Here is a 20,478-nt window from a genome sequence, read left to right as displayed (position 1 = left end):
CTTGCGCCGAATTCACAAAAATCCCACTGCACATTCCAATTCTTTACGTGCAGTCGGCTGCTACTGGTGTTGCTAGTTGTGACTGCTGATGACAGATGCCGTAGCAATCAATTCATGGAGTGAGTTGTATGTTTTGCGATACTCTGTCTCTGACAAGCAAGCAGAGGTGACATAGGCGCGAACACAGGAGGCTTGCAGCCCCTCGCTGCCTGCAGACACCGAACAGCCACACTAGGAGGGCGGCCTAAGTCGTAGGCGAAATGTGCTCATTCGCTTGTGTGCGACGTCAAGCCCTAAATAAGGCTGTCACTAGCGTGAGCGTTGCGTGAGCGTCGTGTAAAGTCGGAAAAGTCGTCTGCGTGGGTGAGTGCCATGTTTGGGGAGCGTTTCGTAGTTTGCGCAGTGCAATGGAGACGCGGAAAGTTGTTGTGGCCCAGTCTTTTGCAGTTGGACGACAAGAGTGGTACACAGTAGTAAAGTGCGAGGCAGTGAGTTGGCATGAACAGTCGAGTGCACAATGGGTCTTCAGATGTGCTTGTTACCTCAGGTGCTGTGTGATTGTCGACATGGAGTGAAAACGGACCAACTTGTGACTGTCCCTTCAATTTAAGACGTTAAAAACGGACGGAATTTGCAGTCGTAATACCAGAGCATCGAAACTACTTGGAACTCTTGCGTATATGAACGTGTCCGCGCCTTTGTACTCTGGTCCCTTCACCCCTGCAAACCAACCAACCATCGTGTCCGTGCACATAAGAGTAGCAAAGAACGGAGAACAGCGCAGCTTGGTTGTGCTTGGGGGCGTAGCTCAGTTGGTAGAGCGTTCGCTTTGCATGTGAAAGGTCCCGGGTTCAAGCCCCGGCGCCTCCATGTTTTGTGGTCAGTGCGTGGTAAGTGTTGGTCGCGGCGAGCCTAAAGGCACGCAAGATGTTGCAAAGCCAGCGTCACAGACTCGTATACTGACGTAAGGAGAGCAAAACGTAAATGTGAGGACCGGCTGTTGTCGAGGTGTCATCGAGTGCAAATCTGCCTTAGGTATAACGGCCTAACCTCAATGAAGTCTAGAGAGTGGACAACACGTTCGTCTACCTCAGAGCGTTGGCCGAACGCTATTTTCGACGTCGTGCGTGCCACTTTGATTTTGGCCAACTACGATTCGATACAAAATGCAGGAAACCTGAAAGACACCCTCACGGACACATTGAGAGTAGTGTTTGTCAGCGGAATAATGGGAGTGCAAGGGTCTGTGCCATTGATATGGCTGTATGATAGCGCAGTTCGTCAGCAGGGGGCGTAGCTCAGATGGTAGAGCGCTCGCTTAGCTTGCGAGAGGTACTGGGATCGATACCCAGCGCCTCCAGAATTTTTAACACACCAACATGCGCACACTGCCATGCAAGTGGAATAATTCACAGCCAGAAAATGTGTCAAGGCAGATACGAGCCAACGATTAGCAGCCACAATTGGCAAACGTGCTGTAATTCGCACGAAGCACCCTCCTCCCACCACTACACTTAATTTAGAAACAGTACAAGTGTTCCCATAAGATTCTCAAACCTATGTCGCAAAGATCAGCCTTGCGCCGAATTCACAAAAATCCCACTGCACATTCCAATTCTTTACGTGCAGTCGGCTGCTACTGGTGTTGCTAGTTGTGACTGCTGATGACAGATGCCGTAGCAATCAATTCATGGAGTGAGTTGTATGTTTTGCGATACTCTGTCTCTGACAAGCAAGCAGAGGTGACATAGGCGCGAACACAGGAGGCTTGCAGCCCCTCGCTGCCTGCAGACACCGAACAGCCACACTAGGAGGGCGGCCTAAGTCGTAGGCGAAATGTGCTCATTCGCTTGTGTGCGACGTCAAGCCCTAAATAAGGCTGTCACTAGCGTGAGCGTTGCGTGAGCGTCGTGTAAAGTCGGAAAAGTCGTCTGCGTGGGTGAGTGCCATGTTTGGGGAGCGTTTCGTAGTTTGCGCAGTGCAATGGAGACGCGGAAAGTTGTTGTGGCCCAGTCTTTTGCAGTTGGACGACAAGAGTGGTACACAGTAGTAAAGTGCGAGGCAGTGAGTTGGCATGAACAGTCGAGTGCACAATGGGTCTTCAGATGTGCTTGTTACCTCAGGTGCTGTGTGATTGTCGACATGGAGTGAAAACGGACCAACTTGTGACTGTCCCTTCAATTTAAGACGTTAAAAACGGACGGAATTTGCAGTCGTAATACCAGAGCATCGAAACTACTTGGAACTCTTGCGTATATGAACGTGTCCGCGCCTTTGTACTCTGGTCCCTTCACCCCTGCAAACCAACCAACCATCGTGTCCGTGCACATAAGAGTAGCAAAGAACGGAGAACAGCGCAGCTTGGTTGTGCTTGGGGGCGTAGCTCAGTTGGTAGAGCGTTCGCTTTGCATGTGAAAGGTCCCGGGTTCAAGCCCCGGCGCCTCCATGTTTTGTGGTCAGTGCGTGGTAAGTGTTGGTCGCGGCGAGCCTAAAGGCACGCAAGATGTTGCAAAGCCAGCGTCACAGACTCGTATACTGACGTAAGGAGAGCAAAACGTAAATGTGAGGACCGGCTGTTGTCGAGGTGTCATCGAGTGCAAATCTGCCTTAGGTATAACGGCCTAACCTCAATGAAGTCTAGAGAGTGGACAACACGTTCGTCTACCTCAGAGCGTTGGCCGAACGCTATTTTCGACGTCGTGCGTGCCACTTTGATTTTGGCCAACTACGATTCGATACAGAATGCAGGAAACCTGAAAGACACCCTCACGGACACATTGAGAGTAGTGTTTGTCAGCGGAATAATGGGAGTGCAAGGGTCTGTGCCATTGATATGGCTGTATGATAGCGCAGTTCGTCAGCAGGGGGCGTAGCTCAGATGGTAGAGCGCTCGCTTTGCATGCGAGAGGTACTGGGATCGATACCCAGCGCCTCCAGAATTTTTAACACACCAACATGCGCACACTGCCATGCAAGTGGAATAATTCACAGCCAGAAAATGTGTCAAGGCAGATACGAGCCAACGATTAGCAGCCACAATTGGCAAACGTGCTGTAATTCGCACGAAGCACCCTCCTCCCACCACTACACTTAATTTAGAAACAGTACAAGTGTTCCCATAAGATTCTCAAACCTATGTCGCAAAGATCAGCCTTGCGCCGAATTCACAAAAATCCCACTGCACATTCCAATTCTTTACGTGCAGTCGGCTGCTACTGGTGTTGCTAGTTGTGACTGCTGATGACAGATGCCGTAGCAATCAATTCATGGAGTGAGTTGTATGTTTTGCGATACTCTGTCTCTGACAAGCAAGCAGAGGTGACATAGGCGCGAACACAGGAGGCTTGCAGCCCCTCGCTGCCTGCAGACACCGAACAGCCACACTAGGAGGGCGGCCTAAGTCGTAGGCGAAATGTGCTCATTCGCTTGTGTGCGACGTCAAGCCCTAAATAAGGCTGTCACTAGCGTGAGCGTTGCGTGAGCGTCGTGTAAAGTCGGAAAAGTCGTCTGCGTGGGTGAGTGCCATGTTTGGGGAGCGTTTCGTAGTTTGCGCAGTGCAATGGAGACGCGGAAAGTTGTTGTGGCCCAGTCTTTTGCAGTTGGACGACAAGAGTGGTACACAGTAGTAAAGTGCGAGGCAGTGAGTTGGCATGAACAGTCGAGTGCACAATGGGTCTTCAGATGTGCTTGTTACCTCAGGTGCTGTGTGATTGTCGACATGGAGTGAAAACGGACCAACTTGTGACTGTCCCTTCAATTTAAGACGTTAAAAACGGACGGAATTTGCAGTCGTAATACCAGAGCATCGAAACTACTTGGAACTCTTGCGTATATGAACGTGTCCGCGCCTTTGTACTCTGGTCCCTTCACCCCTGCAAACCAACCAACCATCGTGTCCGTGCACATAAGAGTAGCAAAGAACGGAGAACAGCGCAGCTTGGTTGTGCTTGGGGGCGTAGCTCAGTTGGTAGAGCGTTCGCTTTGCATGTGAAAGGTCCCGGGTTCAAGCCCCGGCGCCTCCATGTTTTGTGGTCAGTGCGTGGTAAGTGTTGGTCGCGGCGAGCCTAAAGGCACGCAAGATGTTGCAAAGCCAGCGTCACAGACTCGTATACTGACGTAAGGAGAGCAAAACGTAAATGTGAGGACCGGCTGTTGTCGAGGTGTCATCGAGTGCAAATCTGCCTTAGGTATAACGGCCTAACCTCAATGAAGTCTAGAGAGTGGACAACACGTTCGTCTACCTCAGAGCGTTGGCCGAACGCTATTTTCGACGTCGTGCGTGCCACTTTGATTTTGGCCAACTACGATTCGATACAGAATGCAGGAAACCTGAAAGACACCCTCACGGACACATTGAGAGTAGTGTTTGTCAGCGGAATAATGGGAGTGCAAGGGTCTGTGCCATTGATATGGCTGTATGATAGCGCAGTTCGTCAGCAGGGGGCGTAGCTCAGATGGTAGAGCGCTCGCTTAGCATGCGAGAGGTACTGGGATCGATACCCAGCGCCTCCAGAATTTTTAACACACCAACATGCGCACACTGCCATGCAAGTGGAATAATTCACAGCCAGAAAATGTGTCAAGGCAGATACGAGCCAACGATTAGCAGCCACAATTGGCAAACGTGCTGTAATTCGCACGAAGCACCCTCCTCCCACCACTACACTTAATTTAGAAACAGTACAAGTGTTCCCATAAGATTCTCAAACCTATGTCGCAAAGATCAGCCTTGCGCCGAATTCACAAAAATCCCACTGCACATTCCAATTCTTTACGTGCAGTCGGCTGCTACTGGTGTTGCTAGTTGTGACTGCTGATGACAGATGCCGTAGCAATCAATTCATGGAGTGAGTTGTATGTTTTGCGATACTCTGTCTCTGACAAGCAAGCAGAGGTGACATAGGCGCGAACACAGGAGGCTTGCAGCCCCTCGCTGCCTGCAGACACCGAACAGCCACACTAGGAGGGCGGCCTAAGTCGTAGGCGAAATGTGCTCATTCGCTTGTGTGCGACGTCAAGCCCTAAATAAGGCTGTCACTAGCGTGAGCGTTGCGTGAGCGTCGTGTAAAGTCGGAAAAGTCGTCTGCGTGGGTGAGTGCCATGTTTGGGGAGCGTTTCGTAGTTTGCGCAGTGCAATGGAGACGCGGAAAGTTGTTGTGGCCCAGTCTTTTGCAGTTGGACGACAAGAGTGGTACACAGTAGTAAAGTGCGAGGCAGTGAGTTGGCATGAACAGTCGAGTGCACAATGGGTCTTCAGATGTGCTTGTTACCTCAGGTGCTGTGTGATTGTCGACATGGAGTGAAAACGGACCAACTTGTGACTGTCCCTTCAATTTAAGACGTTAAAAACGGACGGAATTTGCAGTCGTAATACCAGAGCATCGAAACTACTTGGAACTCTTGCGTATATGAACGTGTCCGCGCCTTTGTACTCTGGTCCCTTCACCCCTGCAAACCAACCAACCATCGTGTCCGTGCACATAAGAGTAGCAAAGAACGGAGAACAGCGCAGCTTGGTTGTGCTTGGGGGCGTAGCTCAGTTGGTAGAGCGTTCGCTTTGCATGTGAAAGGTCCCGGGTTCAAGCCCCGGCGCCTCCATGTTTTGTGGTCAGTGCGTGGTAAGTGTTGGTCGCGGCGAGCCTAAAGGCACGCAAGATGTTGCAAAGCCAGCGTCACAGACTCGTATACTGACGTAAGGAGAGCAAAACGTAAATGTGAGGACCGGCTGTTGTCGAGGTGTCATCGAGTGCAAATCTGCCTTAGGTATAACGGCCTAACCTCAATGAAGTCTAGAGAGTGGACAACACGTTCGTCTACCTCAGAGCGTTGGCCGAACGCTATTTTCGACGTCGTGCGTGCCACTTTGATTTTGGCCAACTACGATTCGATACAGAATGCAGGAAACCTGAAAGACACCCTCACGGACACATTGAGAGTAGTGTTTGTCAGCGGAATAATGGGAGTGCAAGGGTCTGTGCCATTGATATGGCTGTATGATAGCGCAGTTCGTCAGCAGGGGGCGTAGCTCAGATGGCAAGTTCCGCTTTAGACGCCGTGCAGTGTGGACGTGCCTAGTCTTCCGCTCCGCCGTAGCGTTACGTATAGTGGACTATCGTTGTTTACGTGTTGTGTTGCAACTTCTGTGAGTGTTTCTCCGTCGTTGTTTCGTACATTGTGTTACTTTCTGTCCTTATTTCAGTGTGTTGTGTGTAGCGGTTTCGACCGCCTATTTTGAAAATGTCGTCCCAGGTTATTCCTCGTCAGGCTACAGTTAGTTTTACTTTCGACAAGTCAACCCGCAATGTGCAACCTAGTTCCCTTGAGATTCATGATTGGTTGGTAGATACCTTTGGTGTTCATTCGGATCAGGTGCACACTGCTTATTTTGATACCGAACTGTATGTTTTCTTTGTTAAGTTCATGGACCCACTTCAGGTTGATAAAATTCTTTCTAAATATGGTCATCAAGTTCTCTTTCGGCATCGCGATGATTCTGTAAGTACCGTTCTGCTTTCCAATGCTTCCATCACGTATACCAATGTTCGTGTTTACAACCTTCCACCGGAGGTGGATAATGTCTATCTTAAGGAGGGTCTACAAAAGTATGGTGATGTAAAGAGCATTCGCCTTGAACGCTGGTCAAGCCAACATCGCCTGCAATGTTACAGTGGTATTCGTTCAGTCGAAATGCACATTAAGCAGAATATTCCATCTCACCTGCAGATCGGTGGATATCGTGTCCATGTAACATATAGTGGTCAGGTTGGCACCTGTTTTTTGTGCAATGAAAGTGGTCACGTGCGTACTGACTGTCCGCGGAGGGTTTTTGTTTTAAAAAATTCTCTCGAACAGCGTCGCAAGTTAACGGTCGCTGACCTCGTTGCAGGTGGTTCTGCTCTTGGTGTAGCACAGTCCAGTGGTAGTAGCGCCCCGCCACAGGTTTTGCGCACCCCTGACACAGAATTTCCTCCTTTGCGTGCTAAATCTGATGTTGTTCCGTCTGTCCCTCAGGTGGGTGTGCCACTTTTGAATAATAAGAGGCGTCGCCCACACGATGGAAATAGTACGGATGAGGATCTCCCTGAGATGCCCCAGTCCGAGCGACCGGCATCCTCCGAGCCACTGTGTACTGTAGCTGCTCCCTGCCCTCCTGAGGTAGCGGTTCCGGTGGCGGCTGCTGGCCCCCCTCCGGCCTCCGACGCAGCTTCTCTCGAGTCGGGTCGTCGGTCGGGCCTGTTGGCGCCGTCTTCCAAACCGACTTCGATGTCACAACAAGTGGAGCCGCGACAACTTCCTGCTTCGCTGCCCCATACCTCTGCCAGCGGAGCTGCTCCGCTTCCTTCCAACTCTGCGGCCTCGGACCTTCCTGCTCACGTTTCGCCTCCGTGCAGTCCATGTTTGCCGGAAGCTAGTGCAGGTGTTGACCATTCCGTTTCGTCGGATGTTTCCGCCGCGACCCCGGATCCCGCATGTGGACCGGCGCGGGTGGTGTCGGATACAGAACTTGACCCTCCTACGTCACCGGCGGCTGAAGCTTCCTTGCCCGTCAGCCGACGCAAGTTACGCGTTCAGCCGAACGTTAATGCTGTTCGTAAAAAACCGAAACGTAAGGGATCCGCGGAACGGGGTAGCAGTCCCCCTCCCTCGGATGCCTCCGTCACCCCTGGTATGGACTGTGACGCTGGTGCGTCGGTGTAGGTGATTTGTTTTCTCGCTTTTCTGTCTATGGTTCAAGCATACACCTTTCTTACCTTAAATGTTAACCGTATTGAGTCCGACGTTCGCATTGCCTCTTTGCGGCAGTTTATTTACGACGCCTGTGCGGACGTAGTGTTTTTGCAGGAAGTGTTGTTTTCTGATCTCTCTCTACCTGGATTTCAAACTGCTTTTAATGTCGCGCCGGAATATTCAACAGGAACTGCTCTTTTCTTTCGAGAGGGCATTCCTATTACTGACATTGAATTCCTTGACTCTGGCCGTGGGATTGGTTGTCGTCTTTTTGATCTCCGCCTCGTCGTTTTGTATGCCCCCTCTGGTTCGGGTCACACTGTGGCTCGATCGCGCTTTTATAAAGAAGAGCTTATTTATCTTTTGCGCCAGAGTCCTCGGAGTCTCCTGCTCGGAGGCGATTTTAATTGTGTTTTACGCCCTGCAGACCAGTCCCCCAATTTTAATTATTGCCGTGATTTACATGACTTAGTTCGTACGATGCATCTGCGTGATGTTTGGGAACACAAATATCCAACCCTGGTGAAATATACGTTTTTTACCGGGTCCTCATGCAGTAGACTCGACAGATTCTATTTATCTGATTTTTTATGTGATAAAATTCTTTCTGTCGATGTTATTCCTACTAGTTTTTCTGACCATTGTGCTTTTACTGCAACTGTAAATCTTAGTCACCAACCTGCAAAACTTTATCGTTCCCAGTGGATGTTAAATGTTTCCCACCTTGCCGACAGTGCTATGGATGATGTTATAAGTGGCGTGTGGGAGCGATGTCTTCGCTCTGTCCCGCGATACCCCTCCTTGCTGGTTTGGTGGACTGCGTTTGCCAAGCCCAAGATTCGTCAGACTTTGATTTTTTACTGTGCTGCAAGGGCGCGTGATTTTAAGAACACGTATGAATATTACTACTCTGTCCTGCGTGAACTATATGACGCGGCGGGTACCTCTCCTCTGCGGATCCATGATGTTCGTCGTATTAAAGCCAAGCTCTTGAGCCTTAAACGACGACAGATGGATGGTCTGCGAGTTAAGTCGAAACCTCACTCTCTTGTTGAAGGTGAACTGACATCCTTGTACCACCTGCTACGGCATCAGACTCGTCGTCGTCGCTCCTTCATCTCTTCTCTTACGGTGGATGATGGACGACAGCTTATTGCACAGGAGGAAATGGTTCGTGCTCTTCATCAGTATTATACTAGTCTATATTCTGCCGATGATTCTGGTGAGTCTCTTTCGGATGATGTCCTTGGGGATCTAACTGCGACGATCGCGCCTGACGCGAACGGCGAATTTCTCCGGGAGTTCCAGGTAGATGATGTTTTCGATTTTATTGCTCGCTCTCCGTCCAGTAAATCGCCGGGTCCAGACGGCCTGCCTAAAGAATTTTATCTCCGTTTTTGGCCTCTTTTGGGTGGCATTTTTACGCAGATTTTAAATGAGATTGTCAGGGGGGTGGATGTGCCTGCCGATTTTAAAGTAGGGAAAATTGTTTTAATTCCGAAGTCCTCTGGTCGTTTATCTGCTGCCAATCTTCGTCCGCTCACATTGCTGAACTTTGACTACAAGACAGCTGCTAGAGCGCTCAATAGCCGGTTGTCTTCTCTGCTTCGGGGTGTGATTGGTGCACATCAATGTTGTTTTCATGATAGATCTATTCTGACACCAGTAGCCGAATATCGGGATGTTGTCTCGGTTGCGGCGGTTACAAACGTACATTGTGCCTTTGCCTTCCTTGATTTTTACAAGGCTTTTGATCACGTCAGTCATGTGTTTTTAGATCATGTTTTAGGTACAATAGGTTTTAACGCTTCATCACGTGGTGTTCTTGGCAATTTGTATAGGGGAATAACAGCTCGGGTGTCAGTCAATGGGCAGCTGACGCCGCCCATTGCTATCCGCCGCGGAGTGCCTCAGGGTAGTCCGCTCTCTATGTCTTTATTCGTATTGTCCCTGGAACCGCTGCTTCGGACTATTGCTCTCAAGCTTCAGGGTATGTCCCTCTCTGGTGGGAAGCTCTCTGTTAAGGCATATGCGGATGATGTCGTTGTTCTCCTCCGTCAACGTGATGATATCCGGCTGTTGAAAGGGGCAGTTGATGCATACTGTCGTGTCTCTGGAGCGCGTCTCAATCAGGGTAAATGTAAGTTCCTTGATATTCGAGGATTTCGCGATGCTGATGTCCCTTGGGCCACTTTTGTCGATCGCCATACGTCCTTGGGGATTATCATTGATCGGTGTCCTCTAAAAATGGCGGCTCTCAATTGGAAATCTGTCACCGAGAAGATACAGGGGGCTCTGATGGTCCATGAGCAGCGCTCTGCTACCATTTTGCAAAAAGTCAGAATTTTAGACACCTACGTTCTATGTAAAGCTTATTATGTTGCTCAGCTGTTCCCACTTCCCCTGATGGTGGCGAAAAGGTTGCGCCAATTGTCTAGCAGGTTTATATGGAAGGGCCATCTATTCAAGTTACGTTACGAGGTTATGACGAAACCGCGTATCTCCGGAGGCTTGGGCCTCTCTGACATTACTCGCAAGGCGTCTGCTTTGTACGTCCGCCGAACGACTCTAATTGTTACGCAAGAAGAGACTTCAATTACATCCAGGCTTTTTACTGTTGTGCGTCCGGCGAGCCTTGCTCCACCTGTCGATGTCGGACGCCTAAATATTAAGCTGAAACACATTCGGGAGTTTTACATTGCGGTGAGTTACCTCGGTGACGTCTTCTTGCGGCGACCGGTGCCAACGACCAAGGGCTTGATTGCCCGCTGGGAGGGGCTGGCCGGTCCCAATCCAATAGAACTGGCGTCTCCATCTGTGTCCTGGAGGAACGTCTGGAAGAATGTTAGTCTGCCGATCCACTCTATGGCCGTGGCGTCCACGTGGTATAGGGTAATAAATAATTTGGTTCCCACCAATGTACGACTGCACCGTATTGGTCTTTCTGACACGGACACCTGTACTCGGTGTGGTCTCCTGGATACCCTTGAACATCGATTCACCTGCTGTGGGCACCTTGCCAATTGGCGTTGGCTCAGGAAACAACTTGCTTTTGTCACTAGGTCTGCTGAAGCCGCTTATACTATTGACATCATCGTCCGGCCCGATTCCTCCTTTTTTCCGCGAACGAAGCTCCATACAGTCATGTGGTTGATTGGACATTTCGTACATTTTGTCATCAGTTGTCATGAAGACGATGGACACCTAGCGTTTCGGCAGTACATGCTTACTGCTTACTGGCAGCGCTTGCGATTGCCAGGCCTCCGTGATGATTTTGCAAATATGCTTAGCCTGACATTTGAAAGAGAGGGTGTTGGCTAAGGACACCTGTGTGAGCCATTTTCTTTTATACTGTTTCGGGATTTACCGCCTTGGTGTATGTTTCTTCTCTACATCCAGGACTGAAGTTTTCGTGGACCTTTAGGGCGCTCAAGAAAAACAAACGAGCGACCACGAACCGAGACAGTAGGGGATAATACTACGCCCTTGTACAGGTGCCTTTCGGAAACAGGACGGTGGAGTCATCGTGGCCAGGCCTCGGGCTTCGACCCCTGCCCACTTTGCTTCCGCAGGCCTGAATCTCACTGTCACCTCTAAATTTACACAATGAAAAAAAATATGAATTTATTATGCACTCCCAGTATATCAAAATTGAGGTACAAATCCACCCTTTGCTGTTTGCATTAGAAACCAATTATATCTTCTTTTTATTTAAGTGTGTGTGTGTGTGTGTGTGCCTGTGTGTGTGTGCGTGTGTGTGTGTGTGTGTGTGTGTGTGTGTGTGCGTGTCTGTGTGTGTTCCCTTTGGACTTAAAAGAATGCTGTAAAAAAAAAAAAAAAAAAAAAAAGGGGTATGATTCCTGCTTCGGGTGCAGGAGGTCCCGGGTTCAAATCCCGGACGAGCCCTTGCCTTTTTGTACAACGGTGTGGCAACAAATCGCATGGCGGCGGCTGTTTCGCGCATTTCCAGGCCTCCAAGTCAGCGCAAAAAAAAAAAAAAAAAAAAAAAGATGGTAGAGCGCTCGCTTAGCATGCGAGAGGTACTGGGATCGATACCCAGCGCCTCCAGAATTTTTAACACACCAACATGCGCACACTGCCATGCAAGTGGAATAATTCACAGCCAGAAAATGTGTCAAGGCAGATACGAGCCAACGATTAGCAGCCACAATTGGCAAACGTGCTGTAATTCGCACGAAGCACCCTCCTCCCACCACTACACTTAATTTAGAAACAGTACAAGTGTTCCCATAAGATTCTCAAACCTATGTCGCAAAGATCAGCCTTGCGCCGAATTCACAAAAATCCCACTGCACATTCCAATTCTTTACGTGCAGTCGGCTGCTACTGGTGTTGCTAGTTGTGACTGCTGATGACAGATGCCGTAGCAATCAATTCATGGAGTGAGTTGTATGTTTTGCGATACTCTGTCTCTGACAAGCAAGCAGAGGTGACATAGGCGCGAACACAGGAGGCTTGCAGCCCCTCGCTGCCTGCAGACACCGAACAGCCACACTAGGAGGGCGGCCTAAGTCGTAGGCGAAATGTGCTCATTCGCTTGTGTGCGACGTCAAGCTCTAAATAAGGCTGTCACTAGCGTGAGCGTCGTGTAAAGTCGGAAAAGTCGTCTGCGTGGGTGAGTGCCATGTTTGGGGAGCGTTTCGTAGTTTGCGCAGTGCAATGGAGACGCGGAAAGTTGTTGTGGCCCAGTCTTTTGCAGTTGGACGACAAGAGTGGTACACAGTAGTAAAGTGCGAGGCAGTGAGTTGGCATGAACAGTCGAGTGCACAATGGGTCTTCAGATGTGCTTGTTACCTCAGGTGCTGTGTGATTGTCGACATGGAGTGAAAACGGACCAACTTGTGACTGTCCCTTCAATTTAAGACGTTAAAAACGGACGGAATTTGCAGTCGTAATACCAGAGCATCGAAACTACTTGGAACTCTTGCGTATATGAACGTGTCCGCGCCTTTGTACTCTGGTCCCTTCACCCCTGCAAACCAACCAACCATCGTGTCCGTGCACATAAGAGTAGCAAAGAACGGAGAACAGCGCAGCTTGGTTGTGCTTGGGGGCGTAGCTCAGTTGGTAGAGCGTTCGCTTTGCATGTGAAAGGTCCCGGGTTCAAGCCCCGGCGCCTCCATGTTTTGTGGTCAGTGCGTGGTAAGTGTTGGTCGCGGCGAGCCTAAAGGCACGCAAGATGTTGCAAAGCCAGCGTCACAGACTCGTATACTGACGTAAGGAGAGCAAAACGTAAATGTGAGGACCGGCTGTTGTCGAGGTGTCATCGAGTGCAAATCTGCCTTAGGTATAACGGCCTAACCTCAATGAAGTCTAGAGAGTGGACAACACGTTCGTCTACCTCAGAGCGTTGGCCGAACGCTATTTTCGACGTCGTGCGTGCCACTTTGATTTTGGCCAACTACGATTCGATACAGAATGCAGGAAACCTGAAAGACACCCTCACGGACACATTGAGAGTAGTGTTTGTCAGCGGAATAATGGGAGTGCAAGGGTCTGTGCCATTGATATGGCTGTATGATAGCGCAGTTCGTCAGCAGGGGGCGTAGCTCAGATGGTAGAGCGCTCGCTTAGCATGCGAGAGGTACTGGGATCGATACCCAGCGCCTCCAGAATTTTTAACACACCAACATGCGCACACTGCCATGCAAGTGGAATAATTCACAGCCAGAAAATGTGTCAAGGCAGATACGAGCCAACGATTAGCAGCCACAATTGGCAAACGTGCTGTAATTCGCACGAAGCACCCTCCTCCCACCACTACACTTAATTTAGAAACAGTACAAGTGTTCCCATAAGATTCTCAAACCTATGTCGCAAAGATCAGCCTTGCGCCGAATTCACAAAAATCCCACTGCACATTCCAATTCTTTACGTGCAGTCGGCTGCTACTGGTGTTGCTAGTTGTGACTGCTGATGACAGATGCCGTAGCAATCAATTCATGGAGTGAGTTGTATGTTTTGCGATACTCTGTCTCTGACAAGCAAGCAGAGGTGACATAGGCGCGAACACAGGAGGCTTGCAGCCCCTCGCTGCCTGCAGACACCGAACAGCCACACTAGGAGGGCGGCCTAAGTCGTAGGCGAAATGTGCTCATTCGCTTGTGTGCGACGTCAAGCCCTAAATAAGGCTGTCACTAGCGTGAGCGTTGCGTGAGCGTCGTGTAAAGTCGGAAAAGTCGTCTGCGTGGGTGAGTGCCATGTTTGGGGAGCGTTTCGTAGTTTGCGCAGTGCAATGGAGACGCGGAAAGTTGTTGTGGCCCAGTCTTTTGCAGTTGGACGACAAGAGTGGTACACAGTAGTAAAGTGCGAGGCAGTGAGTTGGCATGAACAGTCGAGTGCACAATGGGTCTTCAGATGTGCTTGTTACCTCAGGTGCTGTGTGATTGTCGACATGGAGTGAAAACGGACCAACTTGTGACTGTCCCTTCAATTTAAGACGTTAAAAACGGACGGAATTTGCAGTCGTAATACCAGAGCATCGAAACTACTTGGAACTCTTGCGTATATGAACGTGTCCGCGCCTTTGTACTCTGGTCCCTTCACCCCTGCAAACCAACCAACCATCGTGTCCGTGCACATAAGAGTAGCAAAGAACGGAGAACAGCGCAGCTTGGTTGTGCTTGGGGGCGTAGCTCAGTTGGTAGAGCGTTCGCTTTGCATGTGAAAGGTCCCGGGTTCAAGCCCCGGCGCCTCCATGTTTTGTGGTCAGTGCGTGGTAAGTGTTGGTCGCGGCGAGCCTAAAGGCACGCAAGATGTTGCAAAGCCAGCGTCACAGACTCGTATACTGACGTAAGGAGAGCAAAACGTAAATGTGAGGACCGGCTGTTGTCGAGGTGTCATCGAGTGCAAATCTGCCTTAGGTATAACGGCCTAACCTCAATGAAGTCTAGAGAGTGGACAACACGTTCGTCTACCTCAGAGCGTTGGCCGAACGCTATTTTCGACGTCGTGCGTGCCACTTTGATTTTGGCCAACTACGATTCGATACAGAATGCAGGAAACCTGAAAGACACCCTCACGGACACATTGAGAGTAGTGTTTGTCAGCGGAATAATGGGAGTGCAAGGGTCTGTGCCATTGATATGGCTGTATGATAGCGCAGTTCGTCAGCAGGGGGCGTAGCTCAGATGGTAGAGCGCTCGCTTACCATGCGAGAGGTACTGGGATCGATACCCAGCGCCTCCAGAATTTTTAACACACCAACATGCGCACACTGCCATGCAAGTGGAATAATTCACAGCCAGAAAATGTGTCAAGGCAGATACGAGCCAACGATTAGCAGCCACAATTGGCAAACGTGCTGTAATTCGCACGAAGCACCCTCCTCCCACCACTACACTTAATTTAGAAACAGTACAAGTGTTCCCATAAGATTCTCAAACCTATGTCGCAAAGATCAGCCTTGCGCCGAATTCACAAAAATCCCACTGCACATTCCAATTCTTTACGTGCAGTCGGCTGCTACTGGTGTTGCTAGTTGTGACTGCTGATGACAGATGCCGTAGCAATCAATTCATGGAGTGAGTTGTATGTTTTGCGATACTCTGTCTCTGACAAGCAAGCAGAGGTGACATAGGCGCGAACACAGGAGGCTTGCAGCCCCTCGCTGCCTGCAGACACCGAACAGCCACACTAGGAGGGCGGCCTAAGTCGTAGGCGAAATGTGCTCATTCGCTTGTGTGCGACGTCAAGCTCTAAATAAGGCTGTCACTAGCGTGAGCGTCGTGTAAAGTCGGAAAAGTCGTCTGCGTGGGTGAGTGCCATGTTTGGGGAGCGTTTCGTAGTTTGCGCAGTGCAATGGAGACGCGGAAAGTTGTTGTGGCCCAGTCTTTTGCAGTTGGACGACAAGAGTGGTACACAGTAGTAAAGTGCGAGGCAGTGAGTTGGCATGAACAGTCGAGTGCACAATGGGTCTTCAGATGTGCTTGTTACCTCAGGTGCTGTGTGATTGTCGACATGGAGTGAAAACGGACCAACTTGTGACTGTCCCTTCAATTTAAGACGTTAAAAACGGACGGAATTTGCAGTCGTAATACCAGAGCATCGAAACTACTTGGAACTCTTGCGTATATGAACGTGTCCGCGCCTTTGTACTCTGGTCCCTTCACCCCTGCAAACCAACCAACCATCGTGTCCGTGCACATAAGAGTAGCAAAGAACGGAGAACAGCGCAGCTTGGTTGTGCTTGGGGGCGTAGCTCAGTTGGTAGAGCGTTCGCTTTGCATGTGAAAGGTCCCGGGTTCAAGCCCCGGCGCCTCCATGTTTTGTGGTCAGTGCGTGGTAAGTGTTGGTCGCGGCGAGCCTAAAGGCACGCAAGATGTTGCAAAGCCAGCGTCACAGACTCGTATACTGACGTAAGGAGAGCAAAACGTAAATGTGAGGACCGGCTGTTGTCGAGGTGTCATCGAGTGCAAATCTGCCTTAGGTATAACGGCCTAACCTCAATGAAGTCTAGAGAGTGGACAACACGTTCGTCTACCTCAGAGCGTTGGCCGAACGCTATTTTCGACGTCGTGCGTGCCACTTTGATTTTGGCCAACTACGATTCGATACAGAATGCAGGAAACCTGAAAGACACCCTCACGGACACATTGAGAGTAGTGTTTGTCAGCGGAATAATGGGAGTGCAAGGGTCTGTGCCATTGATATGGCTGTATGATAGCGCAGTTCGTCAGCAGGGGGCGTAGCTCAGATGGTAGAGCGCTCGCTTACCATGCGAGAGGTACTGGGATCGATACCCAGCGCCTCCAGAATTTTTAACACACCAACATGCGCACACTGCCATGCAAGTGGAATAATTCACAGCCAGAAAATGTGTCAAGGCAGATACGAGCCAACGATTAGCAGCCACAATTGGCAAACGTGCTGTAATTCGCACGAAGCACCCTCCTCCCACCACTACACTTAATTTAGAAACAGTACAAGTGTTCCCATAAGATTCTCAAACCTATGTCGCAAAGATCAGCCTTGCGCCGAATTCACAAAAATCCCACTGCACATTCCAATTCTTTACGTGCAGTCGGCTGCTACTGGTGTTGCTAGTTGTGACTGCTGATGACAGATGCCGTAGCAATCAATTCATGGAGTGAGTTGTATGTTTTGCGATACTCTGTCTCTGACAAGCAAGCAGAGGTGACATAGGCGCGAACACAGGAGGCTTGCAGCCCCTCGCTGCCTGCAGACACCGAACAGCCACACTAGGAGGGCGGCCTAAGTCGTAGGCGAAATGTGCTCATTCGCTTGTGTGCGACGTCAAGCCCTAAATAAGGCTGTCACTAGCGTGAGCGTTGCGTGAGCGTCGTGTAAAGTCGGAAAAGTCGTCTGCGTGGGTGAGTGCCATGTTTGGGGAGCGTTTCGTAGTTTGCGCAGTGCAATGGAGACGCGGAAAGTTGTTGTGGCCCAGTCTTTTGCAGTTGGACGACAAGAGTGGTACACAGTAGTAAAGTGCGAGGCAGTGAGTTGGCATGAACAGTCGAGTGCACAATGGGTCTTCAGATGTGCTTGTTACCTCAGGTGCTGTGTGATTGTCGACATGGAGTGAAAACGGACCAACTTGTGACTGTCCCTTCAATTTAAGACGTTAAAAACGGACGGAATTTGCAGTCGTAATACCAGAGCATCGAAACTACTTGGAACTCTTGCGTATATGAACGTGTCCGCGCCTTTGTACTCTGGTCCCTTCACCCCTGCAAACCAACCAACCATCGTGTCCGTGCACATAAGAGTAGCAAAGAACGGAGAACAGCGCAGCTTGGTTGTGCTTGGGGGCGTAGCTCAGTTGGTAGAGCGTTCGCTTTGCATGTGAAAGGTCCCGGGTTCAAGCCCCGGCGCCTCCATGTTTTGTGGTCAGTGCGTGGTAAGTGTTGGTCGCGGCGAGCCTAAAGGCACGCAAGATGTTGCAAAGCCAGCGTCACAGACTCGTATACTGACGTAAGGAGAGCAAAACGTAAATGTGAGGACCGGCTGTTGTCGAGGTGTCATCGAGTGCAAATCTGCCTTAGGTATAACGGCCTAACCTCAATGAAGTCTAGAGAGTGGACAACACGTTCGTCTACCTCAGAGCGTTGGCCGAACGCTATTTTCGACGTCGTGCGTGCCACTTTGATTTTGGCCAACTACGATTCGATACAGAATGCAGGAAACCTGAAAGACACCCTCACGGACACATTGAGAGTAGTGTTTGTCAGCGGAATAATGGGAGTGCAAGGGTCTGTGCCATTGATATGGCTGTATGATAGCGCAGTTCGTCAGCAGGGGGCGTAGCTCAGATGGTAGAGCGCTCGCTTTGCATGCGAGAGGTACTGGGATCGATACCCAGCGCCTCCAGAATTTTTAACACACCAACATGCGCACACTGCCATGCAAGTGGAATAATTCACAGCCAGAAAATGTGTCAAGGCAGATACGAGCCAACGATTAGCAGCCACAATTGGCAAACGTGCTGTAATTCGCACGAAGCACCCTCCTCCCACCACTACACTTAATTTAGAAACAGTACAAGTGTTCCCATAAGATTCTCAAACCTATGTCGCAAAGATCAGCCTTGCGCCGAATTCACAAAAATCCCACTGCACATTCCAATTCTTTACGTGCAGTCGGCTGCTACTGGTGTTGCTAGTTGTGACTGCTGATGACAGATGCCGTAGCAATCAATTCATGGAGTGAGTTGTATGTTTTGCGATACTCTGTCTCTGACAAGCAAGCAGAGGTGACATAGGCGCGAACACAGGAGGCTTGCAGCCCCTCGCTGCCTGCAGACACCGAACAGCCACACTAGGAGGGCGGCCTAAGTCGTAGGCGAAATGTGCTCATTCGCTTGTGTGCGACGTCAAGCTCTAAATAAGGCTGTCACTAGCGTGAGCGTCGTGTAAAGTCGGAAAAGTCGTCTGCGTGGGTGAGTGCCATGTTTGGGGAGCGTTTCGTAGTTTGCGCAGTGCAATGGAGACGCGGAAAGTTGTTGTGGCCCAGTCTTTTGCAGTTGGACGACAAGAGTGGTACACAGTAGTAAAGTGCGAGGCAGTGAGTTGGCATGAACAGTCGAGTGCACAATGGGTCTTCAGATGTGCTTGTTACCTCAGGTGCTGTGTGATTGTCGACATGGAGTGAAAACGGACCAACTTGTGACTGTCCCTTCAATTTAAGACGTTAAAAACGGACGGAATTTGCAGTCGTAATACCAGAGCATCGAAACTACTTGGAACTCTTGCGTATATGAACGTGTCCGCGCCTTTGTACTCTGGTCCCTTCACCCCTGCAAACCAACCAACCATCGTGTCCGTGCACATAAGAGTAGCAAAGAACGGAGAACAGCGCAGCTTGGTTGTGCTTGGGGGCGTAGCTCAGTTGGTAGAGCGTTCGCTTTGCATGTGAAAGGTCCCGGGTTCAAGCCCCGGCGCCTCCATGTTTTGTGGTCAGTGCGTGGTAAGTGTTGGTCGCGGCGAGCCTAAAGGCACGCAAGATGTTGCAAAGCCAGCGTCACAGACTCGTATACTGACGTAAGGAGAGCAAAACGTAAATGTGAGGACCGGCTGTTGTCGAGGTGTCATCGAGTGCAAATCTGCCTTAGGTATAACGGCCTAACCTCAATGAAGTCTAGAGAGTGGACAACACGTTCGTCTACCTCAGAGCGTTGGCCGAACGCTATTTTCGACGTCGTGCGTGCCACTTTGATTTTGGCCAACTACGATTCGATACAGAATGCAGGAAACCTGAAAGACACCCTCACGGACACATTGAGAGTAGTGTTTGTCAGCGGAATAATGGGAGTGCAAGGGTCTGTGCCATTGATATGGCTGTATGATAGCGCAGTTCGTCAGCAGGGGGCGTAGCTCAGATGGTAGAGCGCTCGCTTTGCATGCGAGAGGTACTGGGATCGATACCCAGCGCCTCCAGAATTTTTAACACACCAACATGCGCACACTGCCATGCAAGTGGAATAATTCACAGCCAGAAAATGTGTCAAGGCAGATACGAGCCAACGATTAGCAGCCACAATTGGCAAACGTGCTGTAATTCGCACGAAGCACCCTCCTCCCACCACTACACTTAATTTAGAAACAGTACAAGTGTTCCCATAAGATTCTCAAACCTATGTCGCAAAGATCAGCCTTGCGCCGAATTCACAAAAATCCCACTGCACATTCCAATTCTTTACGTGCAGTCGGCTGCTACTGGTGTTGCTAGTTGTGACTGCTGATGACAGATGCCGTAGCAATCAATTCATGGAGTGAGTTGTATGTTTTGCGATACTCTGTCTCTGACAAGCAAGCAGAGGTGACATAGGCGCGAACACAGGAGGCTTGCAGCCCCTCGCTGCCTGCAGACACCGAACAGCCACACTAGGAGGGCGGCCTAAGTCGTAGGCGAAATGTGCTCATTCGCTTGTGTGCGACGTCAAGCTCTAAATAAGGCTGTCACTAGCGTGAGCGTCGTGTAAAGTCGGAAAAGTCGTCTGCGTGGGTGAGTGCCATGTTTGGGGAGCGTTTCGTAGTTTGCGCAGTGCAATGGAGACGCGGAAAGTTGTTGTGGCCCAGTCTTTTGCAGTTGGACGACAAGAGTGGTACACAGTAGTAAAGTGCGAGGCAGTGAGTTGGCATGAACAGTCGAGTGCACAATGGGTCTTCAGATGTGCTTGTTACCTCAGGTGCTGTGTGATTGTCGACATGGAGTGAAAACGGACCAACTTGTGACTGTCCCTTCAATTTAAGACGTTAAAAACGGACGGAA

General features: G+C 50.1%; 17 non-coding genes across 17 annotated transcripts; all 17 read left to right on the top strand.

Annotated features, from left to right (window-relative positions):
• Positions 1 to 797: 797 nt before the first annotated feature.
• Positions 798 to 870, top strand: Trnaa-ugc. Its single transcript has one exon. It is a non-coding gene; the product is annotated as a tRNA-Ala (tRNA).
• A 417-nt stretch (positions 871 to 1,287) lies between these two features.
• Trnaa-agc lies at positions 1,288 to 1,360 on the top strand. Its single transcript has one exon. It is a non-coding gene; the product is annotated as a tRNA-Ala (tRNA).
• A 1,013-nt stretch (positions 1,361 to 2,373) lies between these two features.
• Positions 2,374 to 2,446, top strand: Trnaa-ugc. The gene has a single exon. It is a non-coding gene; the product is annotated as a tRNA-Ala (tRNA).
• A 417-nt stretch (positions 2,447 to 2,863) lies between these two features.
• On the top strand, positions 2,864 to 2,936 carry Trnaa-ugc. Its single transcript has one exon. It is a non-coding gene; the product is annotated as a tRNA-Ala (tRNA).
• Positions 2,937 to 3,949: 1,013 nt separating this feature from the next.
• On the top strand, positions 3,950 to 4,022 carry Trnaa-ugc. The gene has a single exon. It is a non-coding gene; the product is annotated as a tRNA-Ala (tRNA).
• Positions 4,023 to 4,439: 417 nt separating this feature from the next.
• Positions 4,440 to 4,512, top strand: Trnaa-agc. Its single transcript has one exon. It is a non-coding gene; the product is annotated as a tRNA-Ala (tRNA).
• A 1,013-nt stretch (positions 4,513 to 5,525) lies between these two features.
• On the top strand, positions 5,526 to 5,598 carry Trnaa-ugc. The gene has a single exon. It is a non-coding gene; the product is annotated as a tRNA-Ala (tRNA).
• A 7,200-nt stretch (positions 5,599 to 12,798) lies between these two features.
• Trnaa-ugc lies at positions 12,799 to 12,871 on the top strand. Its single transcript has one exon. It is a non-coding gene; the product is annotated as a tRNA-Ala (tRNA).
• Positions 12,872 to 13,288: 417 nt separating this feature from the next.
• Positions 13,289 to 13,361, top strand: Trnaa-agc. The gene has a single exon. It is a non-coding gene; the product is annotated as a tRNA-Ala (tRNA).
• Positions 13,362 to 14,374: 1,013 nt separating this feature from the next.
• Trnaa-ugc lies at positions 14,375 to 14,447 on the top strand. The gene has a single exon. It is a non-coding gene; the product is annotated as a tRNA-Ala (tRNA).
• A 417-nt stretch (positions 14,448 to 14,864) lies between these two features.
• Trnag-acc lies at positions 14,865 to 14,937 on the top strand. The gene has a single exon. It is a non-coding gene; the product is annotated as a tRNA-Gly (tRNA).
• Positions 14,938 to 15,939: 1,002 nt separating this feature from the next.
• Positions 15,940 to 16,012, top strand: Trnaa-ugc. The gene has a single exon. It is a non-coding gene; the product is annotated as a tRNA-Ala (tRNA).
• A 417-nt stretch (positions 16,013 to 16,429) lies between these two features.
• Positions 16,430 to 16,502, top strand: Trnag-acc. Its single transcript has one exon. It is a non-coding gene; the product is annotated as a tRNA-Gly (tRNA).
• A 1,013-nt stretch (positions 16,503 to 17,515) lies between these two features.
• On the top strand, positions 17,516 to 17,588 carry Trnaa-ugc. Its single transcript has one exon. It is a non-coding gene; the product is annotated as a tRNA-Ala (tRNA).
• Positions 17,589 to 18,005: 417 nt separating this feature from the next.
• Positions 18,006 to 18,078, top strand: Trnaa-ugc. The gene has a single exon. It is a non-coding gene; the product is annotated as a tRNA-Ala (tRNA).
• Positions 18,079 to 19,080: 1,002 nt separating this feature from the next.
• Positions 19,081 to 19,153, top strand: Trnaa-ugc. Its single transcript has one exon. It is a non-coding gene; the product is annotated as a tRNA-Ala (tRNA).
• A 417-nt stretch (positions 19,154 to 19,570) lies between these two features.
• Trnaa-ugc lies at positions 19,571 to 19,643 on the top strand. Its single transcript has one exon. It is a non-coding gene; the product is annotated as a tRNA-Ala (tRNA).
• The last annotated feature ends 835 nt before the right edge of the window (positions 19,644 to 20,478 follow it).

Source organism: Schistocerca piceifrons, unplaced genomic scaffold (assembly GCF_021461385.2).
Source record: "Schistocerca piceifrons isolate TAMUIC-IGC-003096 unplaced genomic scaffold, iqSchPice1.1 HiC_scaffold_833, whole genome shotgun sequence".
Lineage (NCBI taxonomy): Eukaryota > Metazoa > Arthropoda > Insecta > Orthoptera > Acrididae > Schistocerca > Schistocerca piceifrons.
Note: the sequence above shows the minus strand (reverse complement) of the source record. Positions and strands in the feature narration are given on the sequence as shown.